Source organism: Narcine bancroftii, chromosome 4 (genome assembly GCF_036971445.1).
Source record: "Narcine bancroftii isolate sNarBan1 chromosome 4, sNarBan1.hap1, whole genome shotgun sequence".
Taxonomy (NCBI): Eukaryota; Metazoa; Chordata; class Chondrichthyes; order Torpediniformes; family Narcinidae; genus Narcine; species Narcine bancroftii.
This window is the reverse complement of record NC_091472.1, coordinates 231,512,059-231,534,836: the sequence shown is the minus strand read 5'-3', so window position 1 is coordinate 231,534,836 and position 22,778 is coordinate 231,512,059.

The window sequence follows — 22,778 nt, the reverse complement described above, 5'->3', positions numbered from 1 at the left end:
TGTTGCAATTGTACCCACTTCTTGCACTTTCTCAGGCAGCTTGTTCCATATACCCACTGTGTGAAAAACTTGTCCCTCAGGGTCCCCTTAAATCTTTCCACTCTCACCTTAAATCCACTCTAGTTTAGACAGCTGCCCCAAGAAATAGAGCATGACTCTTCACCTTATTGATGCTCTTCATGATTTAGTCTTCTTTTCTCCAGGGAAAACTGCACCTCCTATCCTGTCTCTCTAACTCAAGTCTTGGTAATATCCTTGTGAATCTTTTCTGCTCTTTTTTTCCAGCCTCATGGCACCTTTCAAGGGTGACCAGAATTGGAGTACTCCAAGTGCGGTCTCACCAACATTCTCTCAGCAGACTGGAAATCAGGGTGAGTGTGTTCTGGGGAGGAGCCATCATTCCATCATCTGGGGACAAGTGACTGCAGCTGAAGAATCAGTTCTTCCAGCAATTTATTTTTTGGATTGGATCGTTTGGCTATTCATGAATCCTTATGGTTCTCGTGGGACGAATGGGCTTTATGATATCAATAGCTACATTGGTCTATGAAAGGAACTTGTGTAAATCCAGTTTCTTTCTTTTCCTAGCTCGCCATCAGTAGTTAGAACAGGCAGTTTGATTATAGGCAGAGTCTCAATAATAATCTTTATTGTCCCATAAAAATCTTAAATGCACAGATAGTCAGCCCTTGACAAGATACAGAGCAATGCCCACCGTTGGTTACTTTCTGTATATTTTGCAAGGATTTGGTTATCAGTTTTCTGCCAGAACAAAGGACATAATTTAATTAGAGCATCCTGACTGTTTACTGGCATTTTTGACATGAAGGTCCAGAAAGATAGAGAAACTATGTCAACTCAACTTACCTTTGCTATGTATAAAACGTATCAGCTGTTTACAATGCTTTGTACACTGAGGCACAGGCACTTGAGCCATAAAGGCTAGAAAAGTCTTGGCTGAATTCTGCAAACAGGTAAATGGGATGATGGCTCAGGGTAACTATCTGTGGTGCACTGTTATCCAGTATCAGTCAGACACAAGGTAAAGACTGTACAACAGGCTTTAATCCACAAAGACTTCCACAGAGCCAGGCTGGCTGTAGCTGCAGTAACACTGAGTGAGCTTCGGGAGGCTGGCGCAGGCTTATATCCCAAAGGGTGATTGACACCTGACTGGGTGTGGCTTGATCCCTTCAGGCTGACTGATTGACAGCCGGCCAGGTGTTGTCCTGTCCCCTTACACTCCTGCAGGTACAGAGGTTTCCCCCTGCAGTAGGCCGGCGGTGTACCACCACACTTTCAGCCCCAGATTAATTTCAGTTTGTGTCCCAGCCTTATTGCTCTTGTGAGGAGGGGCTTGCTCAAGGATGACCTGAAGAACCCACACAAACCCATCATGTATGGGGCAGGTCCCATCCAACTGAGGCTGAGATACAGAGCTCAGCAATGAGCAAAAGGATCTGCTTCCTTAGCTGCTTTCACTCTATCAGTATTACCACATACCACAGTCCTGACCTTTGGTGTTTATGCAGAAAGATTTGCCTAAGGTTAGCCCTAGCCAACCCTTGACTCAAAGACATGAGAAATGAAGATGGAAAATGTATGGTTGAAGGTGATGGAGAAGCATCTGCATGTCTGCTTTGAATCGGTAGACTGGACCATATTCAAGAACTCAGAATGAACATACAACACGTGTCACCGACTTCATCAAGACCTGAGTGGGCAAGTGTGTGCTCACGTGCACATTCTAGGTTTTCCCGACCAGAAGCCTTAGATGAATCAGATGATTCGCAACCTGTAGAGGGCGAGATCAAGGACATTTAAGGCCAGGGATCCAGATCTCTTCAAGAAGTCCAGATACGATCTTCTGAAGGCTATCTCTGAAACTTAAGTGGCAATTCTGGAGGAAGCTAGATGCAGGCACAGATGCACACAGATACAGGCTACAAAGTGTGGGCAAACACCTTGGATGGCTGTGATGCCTCACTACCGCTGAGCTGAACATCTTCTATTCCCACATTGAGAAGGAGAACTAAGCAGGCCTATGAGAATCCATGCAAAGACTGAGGACTCTGTGGTATCTGTCTCTGAGGGTGATGTCAGAACATCCTTCATGAGGGTGAACCCTTGCAAGGTGCAAGGCCCTGACCGCATACCTGGCAGGGTACAGAAAACCTGTGCAACCAACAAGCCGGAGTGTTCACAGACATTTCAACCTCTCGTTGCTGCAGTCAGAGGTTCCCACCTGCTTCAAAATGGCATCAATTATCCCGGTACCCAAGAAGAGCAGAGCAAGCTGCCTCAACAACTATAGACCAGTAGCCCTCACATCTACTATGATGAAATGCTTTGAGAGGTTGGTCATGGCCAGTACACCTTCCTTAACAGAGGTCTGGACCCACTGCAATTTACCTATCGTTACAATCACTCCACAGCAGACACAATATCACTGGCTCTCCCAGGGTCGGCGCCAGAATGTATGTTGAGAGAGGGCATTAGTGATTTTGAGGGGGGCTCATTTGTGGGGGGGTGGGAGGGGGGCTGACAGGGACCTGTTGATGGAGGGGGTCTGCTGGCAGTGACCTACCTGATTATTATGCTCTTCTTATTGTATCAAGCATCACTAGACATTACTGTTACTTGAGGCAGGTTAGTGACGCATCCAAGGGCTGGTGGAGAGTCACTAGTGCATATCGACCTAGACACTACTGACACAGAAGGGAGTGGGATGGGTCTGATGCCAGACCGTATGGGGGGGAGCAGCACCTCCTTTAGTAGGGCACAGCACCTCGTTTGCCTGCAGGTGTCCCCCCTTGGTGTTGACCCTGGGCTCTCCACTCAGTTCTGGATCACCTCAAAAACAGCAATCCATATATAAGGCTATCTTCATAGATTACAACTCAGCCTTCAACACCATTATTCCCTCAATGCTAATTAAGAAAGTCCAAAGCTTGGGCCTCTGCACCCCCCTCTGCAAATGGATCCTTAACTTCTAACTGCACCTAACAGCCTGAAGATGCCGAGTCTGTCTACCTTACAGTAGACAAAGTGAAAGAATTTCAAGTATGTTACATTTTAAATATAGTATTACATGACAGCAATGGAACCTTTACCTTCTTACCTTTACCTCATCGGAAGACTACAGTCAGTATGAATTAAAAACAATGTCTCCTAACAGATTATCAACACAGGCACACCTCAAGGATGTGTGCTTAGCCCACTGCTCTACTCATTATACACCCATGACAGTGTGGCCAGGGACAATTCCAATGCTATCTGCAAATTTGCCAATGACACCACAGTTGTCGGCAGAATCACAAATGGGAATGAGGAAGTAAACAGGAAGAAGATAGATCAGCTCGTTGAGTGGTGTCACACCAACAACTTTGCACTCAATGTTAGCAAAACTTAGAAGATGACTGTAGACTTCAGGAGGAAGTCAGGAGAACAAGATCCAATCCTCGTTGAGAGCTCAGTAGTGGAGAGGGTCAAGAACTTCAAATTCCTGGGCACCAGCATCTTCGACGATCTATCCTCGGGCCTCCGTATTGATGAAATCATGAAGGAGATTCGGTATGTCATCAAAGACTCTCATAAACTTCTACAGGTGTACCGTGGACTTCATTCTAGTTGATTGCATCAATGACTGATGCAGAGGTACCAACACTCAGGACAAGAAAAAAATACTCCAGAGGGTAGTTAACTCGGCCTGCAACCTCACGGGCACCAGACTTTACTCCTTTGAGGACATCTATAAGAGGTGGCGTTGTAAGAAAGCAGTCTCAAGGACCCCCACCACCCAGGCTACTCTTCACTCTGCTACCTTTGGGTAAAAGGTACAGGAGCCTAAAGATAAGCACTCAACTGCACAAGGACAGCCTCTTCCCCACTGCTATCAGATTCCTGAATGATCAATGAACCAAAGACAGAGCCTCACTTTGACCTTTCATGCACTATTTTTATTTATTTTTTGTCAGATGGTTAAATGAATGTTTACATTCTGATGTTGCCACAAAACAATGAATGTTGTGGCTTGTTTATGATAATAAATTCTGATTAAGATTATACTTGACCTGTAAATCACATTTACAGTCTTGTTTTGGCTTGTTTAAGTCAAGCTATTAAGTTTTACTTGTGAAAGCAGAACCTTGTTTAACATCTTTACAACAATGTCTAGGTTAGTTGGGACGGTGGGTAAATGGAATTTAACTCAGGAAAATGTGCTGGGTTGCATTTCAGTGACTGGTGGGGCCCTGGAGAGTGTGGTAGAGCAGAAAGAACAAGGGGCACAGGTGCATAGTTCTCTGCAAGTGGCAAGTCAGTTGGATAGTCCAGTGAAGAAGATCTGCTTCATTGGGTGGAATACTGAGTACAAAAGTTGCGACCTTTTGATCCAACTGTTCAGGTAGACTACCACTCACCCAGCTATAGGAAGGATGTCACTAAGTTGGAAGAGGTGCAGAAGGTATTACCAGGATGTTGCTGGGACTGGAAGACTTGAGATTTATGGAACAGTTGGATATGTTGGGTCTTTATTCCTAGAGCATTGCAGGGATGTCATGTTACAACCATACAGAACACTGATGGAGAATTAACTGTGAGCATAGAACAGTACAGGAATAGGCCTCTCATATTTATGTGTTTATCTAGAAGCCTCTTAAATGCTACCTTTGCATCTGCTTCCACCATTGATCCTGGTAGCCCATTCCAAGTATCCAACAAATTCTTTGTAAAATATTTGCACTGTACATCTCCGTTAAACTTCCTCCTCCACACCTTAAACACATGTCCTCTCTGTGTGACACTTTTTGCCCTGGTGAAAAGATTCTGATTGTCCATGCGATCAAAGACTCTCACCAATTTATATACCTGTATCAGTTCTTCCCTCCAATCCTCTTGCCCAGCATTACTTTTAAGAACTGTTCCATTAACTGTATCCATTCCTCTTACATCTGACCTCCCTAAATGCAACACCTCACACTTGTCCAGATTAAATGCCATCTGCCATTTCTCTGCCCTTTTTATTAACTGATTTATATTCTGGCTACACTGTTCACAACTCTGCAAATGATTTTTTTAAATCATCTGCAAACTTACTAAACCACCCACCTACATTTTAGTCTGTCATTTATATATACATTAAAACCCCCTGTATCTGGCACTGAAGGGGATTGGTGGATGCTGGATAATGAATTTGCCAGTTGCTTGAGATTGTGTGTTGCAAGGATCGACAAAATGTCGATCGTAAATATTAAACTTTTATATTTTTTTACATGGTCGGAGCTAAGGGGTGGGGGGGGGGGAACATCCATGGACATTTCCCCCCCCCCAAGTGAGGTGCTGTGCCATCCTCATTCAGTTGCACCCATCACCCACCATCAGACCCACCCCCATCCCCTCCCCCATCCCCTCCGGTGTCACTAGCGTGCATCAAGCGCCACTAGCGGCTAATGACACTTGACGCCATAAAAGCAGCACTCTTGGCACGTACATTGGAAGGGCGGATGATGTTAACAGCAACCCCCCCCCCCAAGAGAGTTTATAACCATTGCATGTGCCCCCTCTAACATGCTAGTGCCCCTCTCTAACTTTCATTCTGGCACCGACACTGTTTTTTACCTATTTTTATCTGTTATTTTTCTCTGTCGGTCACTTGAATTTCAGATAACGGGGATTTTACTGTTTCACAAACAACAGGAGTCACAGCACTGATCCCTGTAGAACACCACTTCCACCACAGGACTCCAGCCTGAATAACACCCTTCGACCACTACCCTCTGGCTTCTATGGACCAGCCAATTTCCTATCTAAACTAATAACTCACCATGGATCCCATACACCTATACACTCTGAATCAGTCTATTATGAGAGATCTGATCAAATGACTTACTAAAGTCCATCCACTGCTTTACCCTCATCACCACTCTTCACTGCCTCCTCAAAAAAACAAATTGGTAAGACATGAACTGCTGCTCATAAAACCATTAACTGCTCCAAATCTGACCATGACTTTCCAAATGTACTTGAATCCTATCCCTTAGAACCCTGTCCAATTGTTTCCCTATCACTGATGTGAAGTTTATTGGCCTGTACTTTTGTGGATTATTGTATGCAGTTTTGGTCACCCAGCTATGGGAAAGTTATCATTAGGATGGAAAGGGAGCAGAAAAGATTCACGAGCATAGTATCAGGAGTGGCTGACTTGAATAAAAAGAAAAAGAAGAGGCTAGATAGGCTAGGATGTTTCTCCCTGGTGGGTAGGAGGCTTTTTGGCAAGAAGGGACGGGGTGGAGGAGGAGGGTGTGTGGGGGCGGGAGGTTTTTAGAGGTTCATAAGATCATGAGGAGAAAGGATAAGCTGAATAGTCACATTCTATAACTAGTATTCATTGAGTATTCTCAATATTGAAATGAATCAGGCTGTTTCCATGGTGTACGACTACTTTTAATGTGTGCTCCTGTCGAATTTAATTTTGAGTAATTTCCTGAATGTCCATTTTATTTATTATTTATAATTTAATGGAAATTACTACAGCCCCCTTTGGACCTGCCAAGCAGTGTTAAACCCTGATCTCCATAGGGGTATGAGGATTAGAAGCCAAGGATTCTTCTGACCTCTTCCTTGGCTCAGTCTCATATTCGAAATCAGTTTGGCAACTTTTCTGTGAATGCCTCACTTGTGAAGCAGAGATCTGGCCACAGATCCCTATGGTTTGAGAATGACAGCACTATGGAGTGTTGCTTTGCTGGTTGAGAACATTCACAGCATTTGCAAAATAATTCAGTGTGAATCACTGTGAGACACTTTAGAGACACAAGCTTTAATATTTTAAAATGGAACATTGATTAAATTTATCCCATGATGTGTTTCTTACCCATTCCTAGCTACCTTGGGACTGCAGGATACCTAAAGGTTAACCACCAGGTTGAGTCGATGGCGAAGAAGGTAAATGCAATACTGGCATTCATATCCAGAGGAATAGTTTATAAGAGCAGTGGCTGATGTTGAAGCTTTATAAGGTACTAGTGAGGCCTCACTTGGAGTACAGGGTGAAGTTTTGGATGTGCTGGCATTTAGGGAGGGTTTAGAGAAGATTCCTGGAGGATACAAGCAAAGTTTGATAGTTCTTGGACTGTAGCCCTTGGAATTCAGAAGAATAAGGGTGGGGGGGGGGGGTGGGGACACCTCATTGAAGCATTTCAAACATTGAAAGGCCAGGGCAGAGTACATGTGGCAAAGATGTTTCCCATGATAGAGGAGTCAAGGACAAGAAGGCACAACTTCAGGATTGAAGGATGTCCATTTAAAACAGAGATATGGAGGAATTTGCTGCCAGGGGCGGCTATGGAGGCCAAGTCATTGGGTATATTTAAGGCAGAGATTGATAGCTATCTGAATAGTCAGGGTATCGAAGATGATGTGGAGAAGGCAGGAGAGTGGGCTGAGGGAAAATGGATCAGCTAGATCTGGGTAAATGCTGAGGAGGTGCTATCTCTTTATGAATCAGGAAACACATTTCACACCAAGGGAATGGAGATCTGGAATCTCTCTTGAAAGGCTGTGGGTTTGAGATATCTCCATTTTACATGGTTGGCACATTGTGCACCCATTTCTGCACCCCACACTAGAGGAAAATTCATTCAACAATTATCCTGTCAAGATGCTTCAGTGTCTTAATGTTTCAGTTGGATTGCTGTATTCCTCTTTAGACAATGCTTTCATACCAAGAGTCAAGCTACAATGAACCGTGAAGTCACTGTGGAAATGGCATGCAAACATGTAGCTTGGGCATAAAAGAAAAATCTTGCTTTCAATACTAGAAATCTGAAATAAAGACTAAAATATCTTAATTTCCAGCATTTCCAGTTCTATTTGCAATTCCGCACTTGTTGCCCGTGAGAACCTACGATTTATCTAGTCTCCGACAGCAGATGCATGACTACTGTATTTGAGGAGTTTCAGCTGGCTTGCTGACGACGTGCAGAGCTCATGGTTACATTTTCTGATCCTTCAGCTGGTTGGGACACATTGATTTGATCACTTTCCAGATCAAATCCCCATTGGCAAAATCACCTCGAGTAGGTCTGATCTCACTCAAGGTCAAAAATCTAATGGAATAACTCCCAGCTGATGAGCCTGGGAACAGGGAGCTTCTGTGCCTTCCCTTCTTCCATGGATTCCATACACATCTCCCACTGCCTCGGCAAGGCAACCAATCTACTGAAACACTTTCCTCTCTCTTTCCTCCCATCAATGAGAAGGCTTAAGGGAGTGAAAGCACTCACCAGCAGGTTCTTCCCTGCAGTTATCAGGTTCTTGAATTAACCCGACAACAGTGCTCTCATGCTACCCTTGCTTGGTACTAATTCATCCTTCTTCTCTTTGTAACTTGATAGTCTGTAAATTGTGCTCTTTTTTCAGCTGTATGAATGTTAGAAACTTCACTGAATGAAGTGTAATGTGACAAATAAACTTAAACAAAAAATCTATTTTTATATTTTGTCATAATCACTTATCAGGTTGATGATGTTTTGCATTCTCACTGCTTGTATTCAGAGAACAGTTTAATGACTCTCAACCATCATGTCTCCTTTTGAGACAGAAGGAGGACATTTGGCCCATGGCACCTCTTATAGCCAATCCCAGCTGCACCGAACTCTACCTCTTAATGATGGAAGCAGGGCTGAATCCTCAGCTAATTTCATGATTGCACTTTTAGCCTCAAAATGATTAAATTTGCAGAAGCTATCTCTGACACACTTTTGCAGAGGTATTGAAATATTTAATCTTTACACAAAGTTTATGGATACATAGGCACATTTTCATGCTTGGAACTTCATTTGGACACATGCATGCAGAAGTGCATGGGTGTGGGTATGCATGTGTATGAGTCTGTATCTGGATATCTGCGTGTATGAATGTGTGTGTTAGTGCATATGCATTACTTTGTGTGTCTAAGTGTGGATTGCCAGGGGGTGTCATGGTCTCTCTGCCCATGTATGCACCAATCTATGTGCACACATGTGCAGGCATACATAAACGTGTTTAAATAAAGGTTAATCGAAAGAGGGCACCAGAAATGGGGAGAACACCCCTTATTGAGAAGGAAAAGCAGTGAAGACCCTACAGGACAGTGACCAGGACAGCGGACCAGCGATGGACCCACACAGGCTGAGGGCTGCTGGAGACTGGCTCATGGGAACCAGGCATCAGAATCAGAATTTGAAAGGGTGCTGAGGGCAAGAAGGGCTCCCAAAGGGCCTCGGGCACTGAAGGCTTCTTATTCGTGTTGGAAGTTTGGATCTGGAGCTTGGGTTGCCGATGAATCAAACAGGAGTCTGTGGGGCTACAGAGGATGCGGGAGAACTGGAGGCGAATCCACGGATGCTCTGTGACTCTGAAGGTACTCTCTTTTGCTTCTCTTTCCCTCATATTCTAAGGGGAGCAGGTCGACACTAATGGTGACTCTGTCCACTTTACAGCAGGCAGAAGGCAATTTTGTATAATATTACATGTTCTGTACTATTACATGACTATAAAGGAATCTTGAAGAATATATTATATTTGTTCACCTAAAGGCTTGATTTTTGCTTGATAGTGTGAAATGATTGATGACAGTTCAACCACACATTTTATATTTCTCTATATCTAGATGTAAGGTTTTGAATAAAACAGGATATGCTCATCAGACTAAAAGGATCTTGGTGTTTGGTGCAGAACAGCTCCCACCTGGGAAAGCTTTGAGATAGGTTCTTGCAGTGGACACTATTTGAGACTGACACATAGCAATTCAAGCTTTTCTCACCACTGGTCTGCTCTGCCACCAGGAGGCTGGCTGGCAAGAGGTCACCTAGGGGAGTTAAAGAGTGTATCTTGAAGGGCTGATGGCACACTCCTGTGATCCCCACCCTTGGATAAAAACAAGGAATATCAGTTGGTTAATTGAAATTCATTGTCGCATTTGCTTGTTTCTTATAATTCCACAACTAGCAATTGGCCATTAATTGGAAATGATGAGTCCATGTATAGGATGGAGATTGAGAATATGGTTGGATGTTGCCAGAGCAACAATCCTGCTCTCAAAGTGTGCAAGAACAAGGAGCTTAATGTAGACTTTAGAAAGGGGAGGCTGAGGGTCTTCAATGATGGGGTGGCAGTGGAGATACCTTAAAGCCTGGGAGTCCACATAACAGAGGAACACTCCTGGCAAGGCAACAGAGAAGAAGGCACACCAGTGCCTCTACTTTCCAAAAGGTCTGAGGAGATTTTGACATGTCGTTAAATGCTCTGTCAAACTTCTACAGGGTTACTGTGAAAAGTTCACCGTCTTGTTGCATCATGACCTGCTTTGGAGACTCAAGAGCCCAGGAATGCAGAAGGCTGCAGAAAGTGGCAAACCCATCACAGGAACCAACCTCCTGTCCATTCAAGACATCTATGTGAGTCGTGACCTCAAGAAGGCAGCCAACATTGTAATGGACCCCCATCACTTTGATCTCAATCTCTTCTCGCTGTTACCTCCAGGCAGGATGTACAGAAGCCTAGTTTCAAGAACAGTGTTTTATCCAACAATTAACAGGCTCTTGAACCTACCGTGACTACTTTAACCTTAACCAAAAGATTTGTCTGAACTGCTGGTTTGTGGTGCAATGACTGAAACTGTGAATATATTCCTATCAATCCTTTTATATTTTTTATCTCTTTTTCTGTCCAGGCATACTGTGCTGATTGAAATTATACTCTTGCTGTGATGTAGGTACCTGTACGACTGCAGCAAGTGAGAAATACAGTGCATCTGTACATTGGACTTAGGTAATGACAATGAGCTCCCATCCATCTCCTTCACTTGTCTGCAGACTTTGGTAGTGATACTTCCACACCCAGGACCAAAACTTGGATATTTCCTCCCTAAACTTCCTTTGTTTTCTGCCTGATTTTTATCTTCTCTGTCATTCCCTGAGGACGATTGGTGAAGATTTGCATCAGCTATCTCCATCATTATTTTTTTTTCTTTATTGTTGCTGGTTATTTTTCTGCATTAAAAGTATTTTTTTTATATTTAAATTTTAAATTTAGATATACAGCATGATAACAGGCCATTTCAGCCCATGAGCATGTGCTGTCCAATTTACACCCAATTAACCTACACTCCCTAAATGTTTTGAACGATGAGAGAAAACCAGAGCTCCCAGGGAAAACCCATGCAGTCAAAGGGAGAATGTACAAGCTCCTTACAAACAGCGTGGGATTCAAACCCCAGTCCTGATTGCTGGTGGTGTAAAAAGGCGTTGCACTAATCACTGCACCAACCATCTGTTCGGGACAGAAAGTTTAGGATGGAGTTTTCAGTAGGGTCTTATTTTTGTGCTTCAACTTGTGAACCCTTACTCTTTTTGCTGAGGGTTAACCATGTATACTCCTGCTTATGGAAGTAGGTAGGGAGAGGAGTAAGGGATTTTTCAGTACCCTTGAGCACTGCTTGCCTAGTGCATCAGGTGAAGACCATCTTTTATTTTATAAGACTATCAACATATCAAGGATACATGCTTAGCCCACTGCTCTATGCACTATATACCCGTGACTGTGTGGCCAGGCATAATTCCAATGCTATCTACAAATTTGCCGATGTCATCACATTGTCAGCAGAATCACAAATGGCAATGATAAAGCATATAGGAGGGAGATAGATCAGCTCGTTCAGTGATGTCACGCCAACAACCTTGCGCTCACCATTAGCAAAACCGGGAGAAGATTGTGAACTTCAGGAGGAAGTCAGGAGGACATGATCCAATCCCCATCGAGGGCTCAGTAGTGGAGAGAGTCAAAAACTTCAAATTCCTGGGTGTCAACATCTCTGAGAATCTGTCCTGGAGCCTCCATGTCAATGTAATCATGAGGAAGACTCAAAAACTTCTACAGGTGTACTGTGGAGAGCATTCTGGCCGGTTGCATCACTAGGCCCTTTCAGGTGGCCAAACCCCACCCTGCCTGTGTAAACCTGCAGATTATTTCCCCTTTGTGGCTAAATACCTACTTACCTGAATGCACCAAGAGCACCTCCGAGGCACTGATGCCAACCCTCCTCAGGGAGGTATAATCAGCAGAGCACTGGGCTCTGCCGATGCACCGGAATGCTGACTCCATCAGCCTGCAACCGAACTCCCCGCTGCCCAACAGCCAGCCGCCAAGCTACCTGACAGGCCCCCACCCCACTACCTAACAGCTCCCTGCCTCACTGGGGAGGGGAGGTCTGTGGGGGCCGTCTGGGCAGGGGAGGTCTGCGGGGGCCATCGGGGCTGGGAAAATCTGCAGCAAACGTCAGACAGGGAGTGGCCAGCAGAGGACGTTGGGGGTGGGGTGGCTGGTGCAGGCTGTGACTGCCCAGCTGGCCGCTCTGACATCTCACTGGGTGCTTCAGTCTTCGGGGCCACTCAAAATGAGGCATAGTAATGGCGGTCTTCCCTACCCATAATCCCTGATGCATCTGGAACTGTTCTGGGAAATACAGAGGGGTTCCACCTGTGTGGGGGATTATGGGTAGGGAAGACCGCCATTACTATACCGCATATTTATGACGGGTGGTGCTGCAGTACCAGTGGCCCTGCCTTCATCAGATCTGAAGAGCGCTAAGAGGCACCTCTGGATGTGAATGGGACACTGGAGCAGCCTTTTAGGGCTGTTGCCTGAAAGATGAGTTCTTAATTTTCAATCCGCTCCTGTTACCAGCCTCAAGGCAGAGGGTTCACCTGAAATGGCCGTCTGTCTGGTGCAGAGGTGCCAATGCTCAGGACAAGAAAAAACCCCAAAGGGTTGTTAACTCTGCATGCAAAACCACAGACACCAAACTTCACTCCATCGAGGACATCTACAAGAGGAGGCGTCCTAATAAAAGCAGTATCTATCCTCAAAGATCGTCACCACCCAGGCCATGCCCTCTTCACTCTGCTACTATTGGGGGAAAAAGGTACAGGAGCCTAAAGACGAGCACTCAGCAGTGCAAGGTCAGCTTCTTCCCCGCTGCCATCAGATTCCTGAATAATCAATGAACCAAATACACCGCCTTACTTTGAATTTTCATCAACTATTTTTAGTTATTTTTATAAGGTGGTCAATATAAATGTTTGCACTGTGATGTTGCCACAAAATAATGAGTTTCTGTGGTCATTTGGATCGCAAGGAAAGATGGGAGGAATTTTAGGGGTGCTCAGTGGTAGATCTGGTGGAGTAATTCAACGTTTCATTTCCTCCAGATGTTCCGGTTTCCTCGCAAGTCCCAAAGACATGGGTCAGTGGATTAAATGTCTGCTGTGGATGACGGATAGAATTTCAGGGACGTTGTTGGGAATTTTGGGAGAATAAAATCGGTTAGGGTGTCATTAGTGTGAATGAATTTGTGCTTCATGGTTGGAACAGATTCGCTGGACTGAATGGCCTAAAACCTCTCTGTGACTGTCATGTAGTCTTGTACGATAATAGGGTCTTGGAATAACAGGCTTTCCATTATAGAGAGATTAAAATGAGCATGTGAAGAATTATTGAAGTATAACTTTAGGGGATAGGAAAACTATGATGAGATCTATTAACAAAAGTTTAGAAAGATAACAGTCATGGAAGACGTAATATAAATGCTAATGTGCAATATCAGTGATAGTGAATTTAGACATAGACACAGCGTGGTAACGGACCGTTTTGTCCCACAAGCCTGTGCTGCCCTATTACACCAAATGTATCTACAACCCCCGTATGTTTTGAATGGTGGGAGGAAACTGGAACACCCAGAGGAAACGTATGCAGATACGGCGAGAATGTATAAACTCCTTACAGACAATGCTGGATTTCAACACTGTTTGCTGGTGCAGTAACCGCATTATGCTAACCGCTATACTAACCGTGAAATCTCTGTGGGACGGAATTAATCCCTGAAAAGGCAGGGATTGATGAGAGATTATCATCATGTCTTTTTTGGTGGGAGATTCTGGCTGACTAGTTAGATTGAAGATTTAATAAAATGTTTTGATAAGGGCAACATTGTTGACCTAGTCCATTTGAACTTCAGCAAGGCCTTTGCTAAGTTTCCACCTAGAAGGCTGGTCGAAAAGGTTAGAGCCCATGGGATCCAAAAAAAGGTTGGCAAAGTGGATCCAAAGTTGACTTGGTAATGGGAAACAGAGGGTGATGGTGGCATCTGTGATTGGAAACCTCTGCCTAGTGATGTGCCTCAGGGATTAGCGCAGGAACCTTCACCTTATATGTGATTGACTAAAATGTGATTGCAAGGGCAGGACTAGCTCAGTTGCAGAGTACACAAATATTGGTGGTATTGTCGACAGTGAGAGGAGAAGTCTTAACAACAGAACGAAATTCATCAGCTGCTCATCCAACAAAATGCCAGCTTTTGGAATCTGAAACAAAGGTAGAGATGCTGGATAGACTCATCAGAGATGAGGAAGGGTCTTCATCCAGAAACGTTGACTGGTTCTCATTCCACAGATGCAGGAGTTCTTCCAGCATTTATTTTTGATAGTTTGGTAAATTGGACGAAGAACTTTGGTAGACAGAATTTAACCCCAATAAGTGCAAGATGATCCATTTTAGCTTGTCACGTGGGACATGTACCATGAACGGTAAGGGTATTTTGGCTCCAGTAAATAAGGTGGTAAAGGCAGCTTATGGAACACTTGTCTTCACAATCTAGGGCATGGAAGAGCAGGAAGATATGATAAAACTTTGATTAGACCACTGCTGGAGTGCATGCCACACGAGAGGAAGGATAGCATTGGAGAGGATGCAGGGATTTACCAAGGTGTTGCCTGGGATGAAACATTTTAGTTACAAGAAGAGCAATGAGAGGTAGGGTTTGTTTTCTCAGAGTAGGGGTGGGGTGGGGGGAGGCTGAAGGGGGACCTGATAGATGGGTACAAAATTATGAGGCACATCAGGTGCTGCAGAGGGGGCATATGTAGGAAACTTTTTTATATAACAGAGCCCAAACAGTTTTGGTTTAAAGTGAGATGTAAGAGTTTTAGAGTGGGCCTGAGGAGGAATGATTTCACCCGGAGGAAGTTGGGGTCTGAAACACACTGCCTGAGAAGATGGTGGAGGCAGAGATTTTCACAACATTAAAGTATTCAGTACTAGTAAATAGAATTAGTTTACAGTAAAATCCCCGATATCTGGCACCGATGTGAATTGCGGATGCCGGATATGAGAATTTTCCGGTTGACTGAGACACATACTTACAATGTCTAACAAATGCACCAAACAGTTCAAAAGACAAAAAAACAGTGCAAACTGTAAAGAAATTTGAAAAATATCAGTATTGTAGTCCTTAATCGGTAAAGTTCATTTTCATCAGGTAATTCTTGTAACTTCAAACCCGGTTGCTGGGACTGTAACGTCATTGCACTAACCACGACGTTAACCATGTCACCATCATAATTAACCCCCTCCTCCCCCAAGTATGCAGATAAAGCCTTACTAATATATGTCATAATATACTTAATAAAAATTCTTACTAGGCAGGGACAGGGAGACACTGGGAGAGTTGCCTTAGCAGCGAGCGGCGTCGGCTGGTTCTTCATCCTGGGCAAACACGACTTTAATCAAACTTAGATTCACCACAACTTTATTGAAACTTTATTCAAACAGCTGCTGCGGGCAGGGCATGACTGGGACACTCCGCTAGCTGAATGTTTGCTCCCATCTTCACTAAGGGGTTGTGAGTTGCTTTGGAGAAGCAACTTTTACAATTTTAAACTTTTATTCAATTTTTTATTTATTCTTATCTATTTTACATTCTTCTTGCTTTAAAATTATTTTATTGTTTTATCATGAAACAAATAGTTTGTAAATCCATACAAATTAAATATATTATACATTTCTCTTTCTTTGGCTTGGCTTCGCGGACGAAGATTTATGGAGGGGGTAAAAAAGTCCACGTCAGCTGCAGGCTCGTTTGTGGCTGACCAGTCCGATGCGGGACAGGCAGACACGATTGCAGCGGTTGCAAGGGAAAATTGGTTGGTTGGGGTTGGGTGTTGGGTTTTTCCTCCTTTGCCTTTTGTCAGTGAGGTGGGCTCTGCGGTCTTCTTCAAAGGAGGCTGCTGCCCGCCAAACTGTGAGGCGCCAAGATGCACGGTTTGAGGCGTTATCAGCCCACTGGCGGTGGTCAATGTGGCAGGCACCAAGAGATTTCTTTAGGCAGTCCTTGTACCTTTTCTTTGGTGCACCTCTGTCACGGTGGCCAGTGGAGAGCTCGCCATATAATACGATCTTGGGAAGGCGATGGTCCTCCATTCTGGAGACGTGACCCATCCAGCGCAGCTGGATCTTCAGCAGCGTGGACTCGATGCTGTCGACCTCTGCCATCTCGAGTACCTCGACGTTAGGGGTGTGAGCGCTCCAATGGATGTTGAGGATGGAGCGGAGACAACGCTGGTGGAAGCGTTCTAGGAGCCGTAGGTGGTGCCGGTAGAGGACCCATGATTCGGAGCCGAACAGGAGTGTGCATTTATATTGGTATAATTTGTATAATAATAAATGGCTGCACCATTTCATCAGATGCAAGGATCGACAACGAGATAGACAACAGACTTGCCAAGGCAAATAGCACCTTTGGAAGACTACACAAAAGAGTCTGGAAAAACAACCAACTGAAAAACCTCACAAAGATTAGTGTATACAGAGCCATTGTCATACCCACACTCCTGTTCGGCTCCAAATCATGGGTCCTCTACCGGCATCACCTACGGCTCCTAGAACGCTTCCACCAGCATTGTCTCCGCTCCATCCTCAACATTCATTGGAGCGACTTCATCCCTAACATCGAAGTACTCAAGATGGCAGAGGCCGACAGCATCAAATCCACGCTGCTGAAGATCCAACTGCGCTGGGTAGGTCACGTCTCCAGAATGGAGGACCATCGCCTTCCCAAGATCGTGTTATATGGCGAGCTCTCCATTGGCCATCGTGACAGAGGTGCACCAAAGAAGAGGTACAAGGACTTCTTAAAGAAATCTCTTGGTGCCTGCCACATTGACCACTGCCAGTGGGCTGATATCACCTCAAACCGTGCATCTTGGCGCCTCACAATTCGGCAGGCAGCAACCTCCTTTGAAGAAGACCGCAGAGCCCACCTCACTGACAAAAGACAAAGGAGGAAAAACCCAACACCCAACCCAACCAACCAATTTTCCCTTGCAACCGCTGCAACCGTGTCTGCCTGTCCCGCATCGGACTTGTCAGCCACAAACGAGCCTGCAGCTGACGTGGACATTACCCCTCCATAAATCTTCGTCCGCGAAGCCAAGCCAAAGAGAAAGAAGATATTATATAGAAATAATAATACATGGACTTATTCCAATCTATACATACATTGAATAGTATAAGAAGAAAAAGAAAAACTAAAGAAAAAAAAAGTTGGTTCTGATAACCTGACCCCAGCACCCAACCATGGTTGAAATTAGTATTCTAAGCAGTCTTGAAATCGAGCAATGGACACCGGAGGTCCGACCAAACGTGCCCATTTACTACATCCCCACACCTTGATCATTCCAATTGTGAAAGTAAGCCATAAATGGACCCCAAGTCTTATCAAAAGAGATCTTAATCTTCTTGACATTATGTCTGATTTTTTCTAACTTAGAAAGAACATGATATCCAGTAGCCATTGTCTATGGGTGGGTGGAAAGTCCCCTTTGCATTTCAGCAATATTCCAGTAATGTAGAAAATACTAAGACCTCTCTTTGGTTAGACATTAAATTTACATTTACATCTCTGGAGAAGCCAAATATTGCATTTTTAAAATTTATTTATTTCCTTGATTTTTTTTTTGCCTGTTTGCTTGAATTCTGAATACTGGGGTTTTTCCTGTAAATAGGTATTTGATAGTCAGCAAGAAGCTGGTCTGCAGAAATGCCTGTTTCTCTGCAACTGTTTTTCAAAGAATAATGAGATCAACAATAATTATAAGTGCTTCCATGAACAATTTGCTTTCTATAAATTTTTTTGAGGACTGCGAAGAAATTAACAAACTAAATAAGGACTTGGAGTTTATATTTTAAGCTGGCCATTCTGCATTCTCTCTCAAGAAGAGGAATTGCCCTTTTCTGGTTTTTCAATCAGACTTCCAGAGCCTGCAATGACTTGTGATGGGCTGGTTGAAAGAACAACCAGGGAGTCACGTTCAGTCACAGCCAGTGTCAGTACTGCAAGACACAACCACAATGAAACAGTTCAGTCCCTTTTCTTGGAGCTGTTGATGGGAGCAAGTTGTGTTTCCCATATCATTATATAGCATTGGCATTTCAATCACATCTTACTGATTTCGGAGTAACCTCCTGACCGATGGAAGGTGCTGACTAAATACAAGCCTTTTCCCATTTGGTGCCTTTGCCTTGTTTTTCAGTTGCATTTGTCCTTGATCTTGGTTCTGTTTGATTCTTTTGCTCTTAGCTATGAAGGATTAAATTCAATAAACAGTTAACACACTGGATCGATAGGTTCCTGGACTGTATCTATTCTATGCCTCCATTCCGAACTTGAAGCATGAAAATTTCCCAGTTGTTCTTGGGGGAGAAGGCCCAGGGTGCTGGAGTCAATGCGAAGTTTGTCACTTTGGTTCAGCATTTGCTTGGTTGCTAAGGGCTTGGTCTGCTTTCTTGCTGGTAAGCCCACGTGAAGTAGAACTGATTCTCCATCTGCTTCATGAACATCCTGGTGGCCGAACCCAGGAAGGCATGATGCAGTCCAAATTATCCTGCGCCTTCTTCAGGAGTTAGGAATGGAGAGAGAGCATATTAATTAAAGCAACCCATTTCACAAAAAAAAACATTAACAGCAATAGTGTAACACCTGAAGTTAAATCCATCCCAAGGTCATGAAAGGGAATGTTGATTGGGAAATCCGATTGGATGGTTTGGAACGAACACCTTGAGATATGCAATCTGCCAAATGAATGAATAATGATCGGATAAATACAGGTACATTTAGAGGCATCGCAGGATTCCACAGATGGGCAATGTAAATGACACAGGTACCACAGAGCATTGTTGGAAGTGCCAAATGTTCCACAAAACTAAACCAAGGCCCCATCTGCTAGCTCAGTAGGATATAAAGGATCCCAAAGCACCTTCTGAAAATGTGAAGGGGAGTTATCCCCTCAACCAACTTGATATAAGGACATATTTTGGTGATTATCACCATGTTATGGTACAGATAGGCTGCTGCATCATCTCTTCAATATCTGACAGCAACTCCACTTCAGAAACACTTTGGATTGTTCTTGTTGCTTGCAATGTTTTGTGCTCCAGTGGTTAGTGAATGAAAACTAAAAACACCGCAGATGCTGGAAATCTGGCATAAAACAGGATGTACTGGAAGCACTCTACAGGTCAGGTAACATCTGTGGAAAGAGGAACTGATAATGATTCAGTTCAAAGAGCCTTTGTCAGAAGTGAGACAGAGGGAAAGCAAGTTATTATTTTAACAGCAGAGAAGATGTGGCAGGGATGGGTAGAACAAAGGGAATATCTCTGAGAGGATGAAACCAAATTAGTTAATGTTTCTATTATCAAATCATGGAAACTTAAAATAATACAATGTGGAAATAGACAAGAATCAGATTTATGGTTCTTTGTATAATATTATGGAATTGCAGAGCAGTGGGAAGAGGTCAGTGGGTGAATAGAAAGGTAAATAAAACAGAGCCAAAATGCTGAAACAGAAAGGGGGAAAAAAAGTACGTTACCTAAAGTTGGAAGAATTGATATTGAGTCTGGAAGGCTGCAGCAAGCCCAGATGAAGAAGCAGCAAGCCCACCTTGGAACTCAGTGTAATAGTGCAGGAGGTCAGGGGCAGAGAGGTCAAAGTGGGTGTGGGGCGGAGAATTAAAGTGGTAGGCATGGGGAAGATATATGCCACTCCTGTGGACTGAATACAGGTGCTCAACACAAAACAATCACCTCTGCCTGCTGCAATAACAAGGACCTCCTAATGGCCAACCATTTTAGTTCCAAACCCCATTCCCACACCAAAATATCTATCCATGGCCTCATGCATTGCCAAACCAAGACTACCTGGAAATTAGAGGAGCAATACCTAATATTCCATTTGGGGATTCTCCAACCAGATGGTATTAACATTGACTTCTTCTGTTTCCACTAACCCCTTTCCCGTGTCTCTCTCATTCCCTCTCCCTCTGTCTTCTTTCCTCCAGCTCCCCACCCCTTTCCTTCCCTCTCCACTCAGAGCTACCCCCTCCCCATCACCTCAACTTTTTTTTTTCTTTTCAACCCTCCCAGCGATATCTACTAATGACCTACCTGTTAGCCTGTTCTCCTCCACCTGTCCCTTTCTCCCACCTCTCCTCCATCCCTCTCCCCACCACCATTTTATTCAGGTGCCTGCCTGTCTTTTGCTCATACCTTGATGAAGGGCTAAGACCTGAAACGTTGGTTGCCCTACAGATGGTCTGTGACCTGCCAAGCTTCCCCAGGATGTTTGTGTATTGCACTACAATCACCTAAGCTGTGTTTGGATTCTCCATCATGGAGACCACACTATGACACCCAAAGGCAGGACACTGATGCGTGGTTGGAGGAAGTGCAATGAATCAGTGTTTCACCTAGAAAGTCTCTTTGGATCACTAAATGGTGGGAACGGAAGAGGTTCTAGGACAGGTGTCGTGCCACCCACTGTTACATGAGAAAAGGCAATGAGGAGTGGTAGATGATGAGGGAAGGTCAACCGAGGAGGTCTCAAAGGGACCAATCCTTTCAAAATGCTGAAAAGCGGTGGGTGGGGAAGGGGTAGGGGAGGGGGGAATATGTACCTAATGGTGGAATCTTGCTGGTGGAAATTTTTGTAGAATGACCCATGGAACTCTGTTCAACAGTGGAATATCCCAGCAACCTCACCCAATACAGTTCCCTGCTCACCATTCCAACTACATTGCATGAACAACATTCTTCTTACAACTGGTCACATGGCATTTGCATCTGCATTCATTTTTAATTAATTTTTACTTTACCATAATTTATCAGCCCATGAACCCATGCCACTCAAACACACCCACGTGACCAATCAACCTACACACCCCTTGCGAATTTGGAATGTGGGAGGAAACTGAATCATAAAGAAAACCTTAATGTACAAACTCCTTACAGTCGGCACCGGATTCGAGCCTGGGTCACTAGCACTGAAATTATGTTGTACTAAGCACCTCGTTAACCGTGCTGCCTATCTGATCTTTTGATCAGACGTTGTGCTAACCACTTCGCTAATTGGAACACAGCAAGAAGCAGAAGATCTGCCCCTGGTATTGATTGCTCCTCAACCTTGGACCTGATATTGATTGTCCTTCTCCCCTAGGAGACGGAGGCAAGGTTGATATTACATGACGTAACTGCAGGGGTGTAACACAATCCATATGGCAGAATCTGTAGCAATTAATGATGCCACTAACATAAAAAGTGGACTCATTCCAGCTGCCAGTGTTAGCTCAGATCACAACCTGGACTGAGATCTGTGCCTGTGATTAAAAATGGCTCTGATAAAGTCAAACAAAACCAGTGAGACATCTGATCCTGGAAACAAGAAGCAGCTTGTATTAAAGTAGATATTTCAACTGTTACTGAGACCTCTGGGTCTGAATACCTGTACATGTTTATGAACTATTGATAGGATCTAACTGGCTACTGGTGATGTCACCAAGAAGGAACCCTTCAATTGCTCGACTTTATAGTGACAAGTGTCAGGTAATGTAAATCAGCTCATATACCATCCTCAGCTTTTATTAATTTAAAATAGTAAGAGAAATGTCAACACCATTGTTTCAACGGAGACACAGAGTCTGCAAATGCTGCAACTGGAGCAAGGAACTCAGCAGGTTGAGAAGCATCAGTGAGAGTAAAATAGCAGACAACGTTTGGGTCAGAACCCTTCATCAGAGACTCAGATGCTTTAAGAGGTTGGTCATGACCAGATTTAACTCATACTTAAGTAAGGATCTGTCACAATCGTTCCACAGTAGATGCAATATCACTGGCTCTCTGCTGAGCTCTGGATTTCCTAGACAACAGCAACATGTACATCAGGCTACTTCACATCGACTACTGCTCAGGTTTCAACATCATTGTATCCTCAGCACTGGTCAGCAAGGTCCAAACCCTGGTGCTCTACTCCTCCCTCTGCAACTGGCTTCTTGACTTCCTCATCGGAAGACCACAGTCAGTGTGAATTGGAAGCAACGTCTCCTCCTCACTGACAATCAACACAGGTGACCCCAAGGATATGTGCTTAGCCCACTGCTCTACTCACGATACACCCATGACTGTGTGGCCAGGCACAATTCCAATGCTATCTTCAAATTTGCTGATGACACCACGGTTCTCCGTAGAACACAAATGGCAATGAAGAAGTGTGCTGGAGATCAGCTGATTGAGTGGTCTCACAACAACAACCTTGCACTCAACCTTAGCAAAACCAGGAGAAAGTCAGGAGGACATGAACTAGTCCTCATTGATGGCTCAGTAGTGGAAAGGGTCAAAAAATTCCTGGGTATCAACATCTCCTGGGTCTGTCCTGGAGCCTCTATGTCGAAGAAATCAAGAAGAAGGCTTGCCAGCAGTGATACTTTGCAGCATCTGAGGAGATTTGTTATGTTGCCAAAGATTCTCGAAAACTTCTGTGGAGAGTTGGTTGCATCACTGCCAATCTCAGGACAAGAAAAACTCCAGGGGGTTGTTAACTTGGCCTGCGACATCACGGGCATTGGACT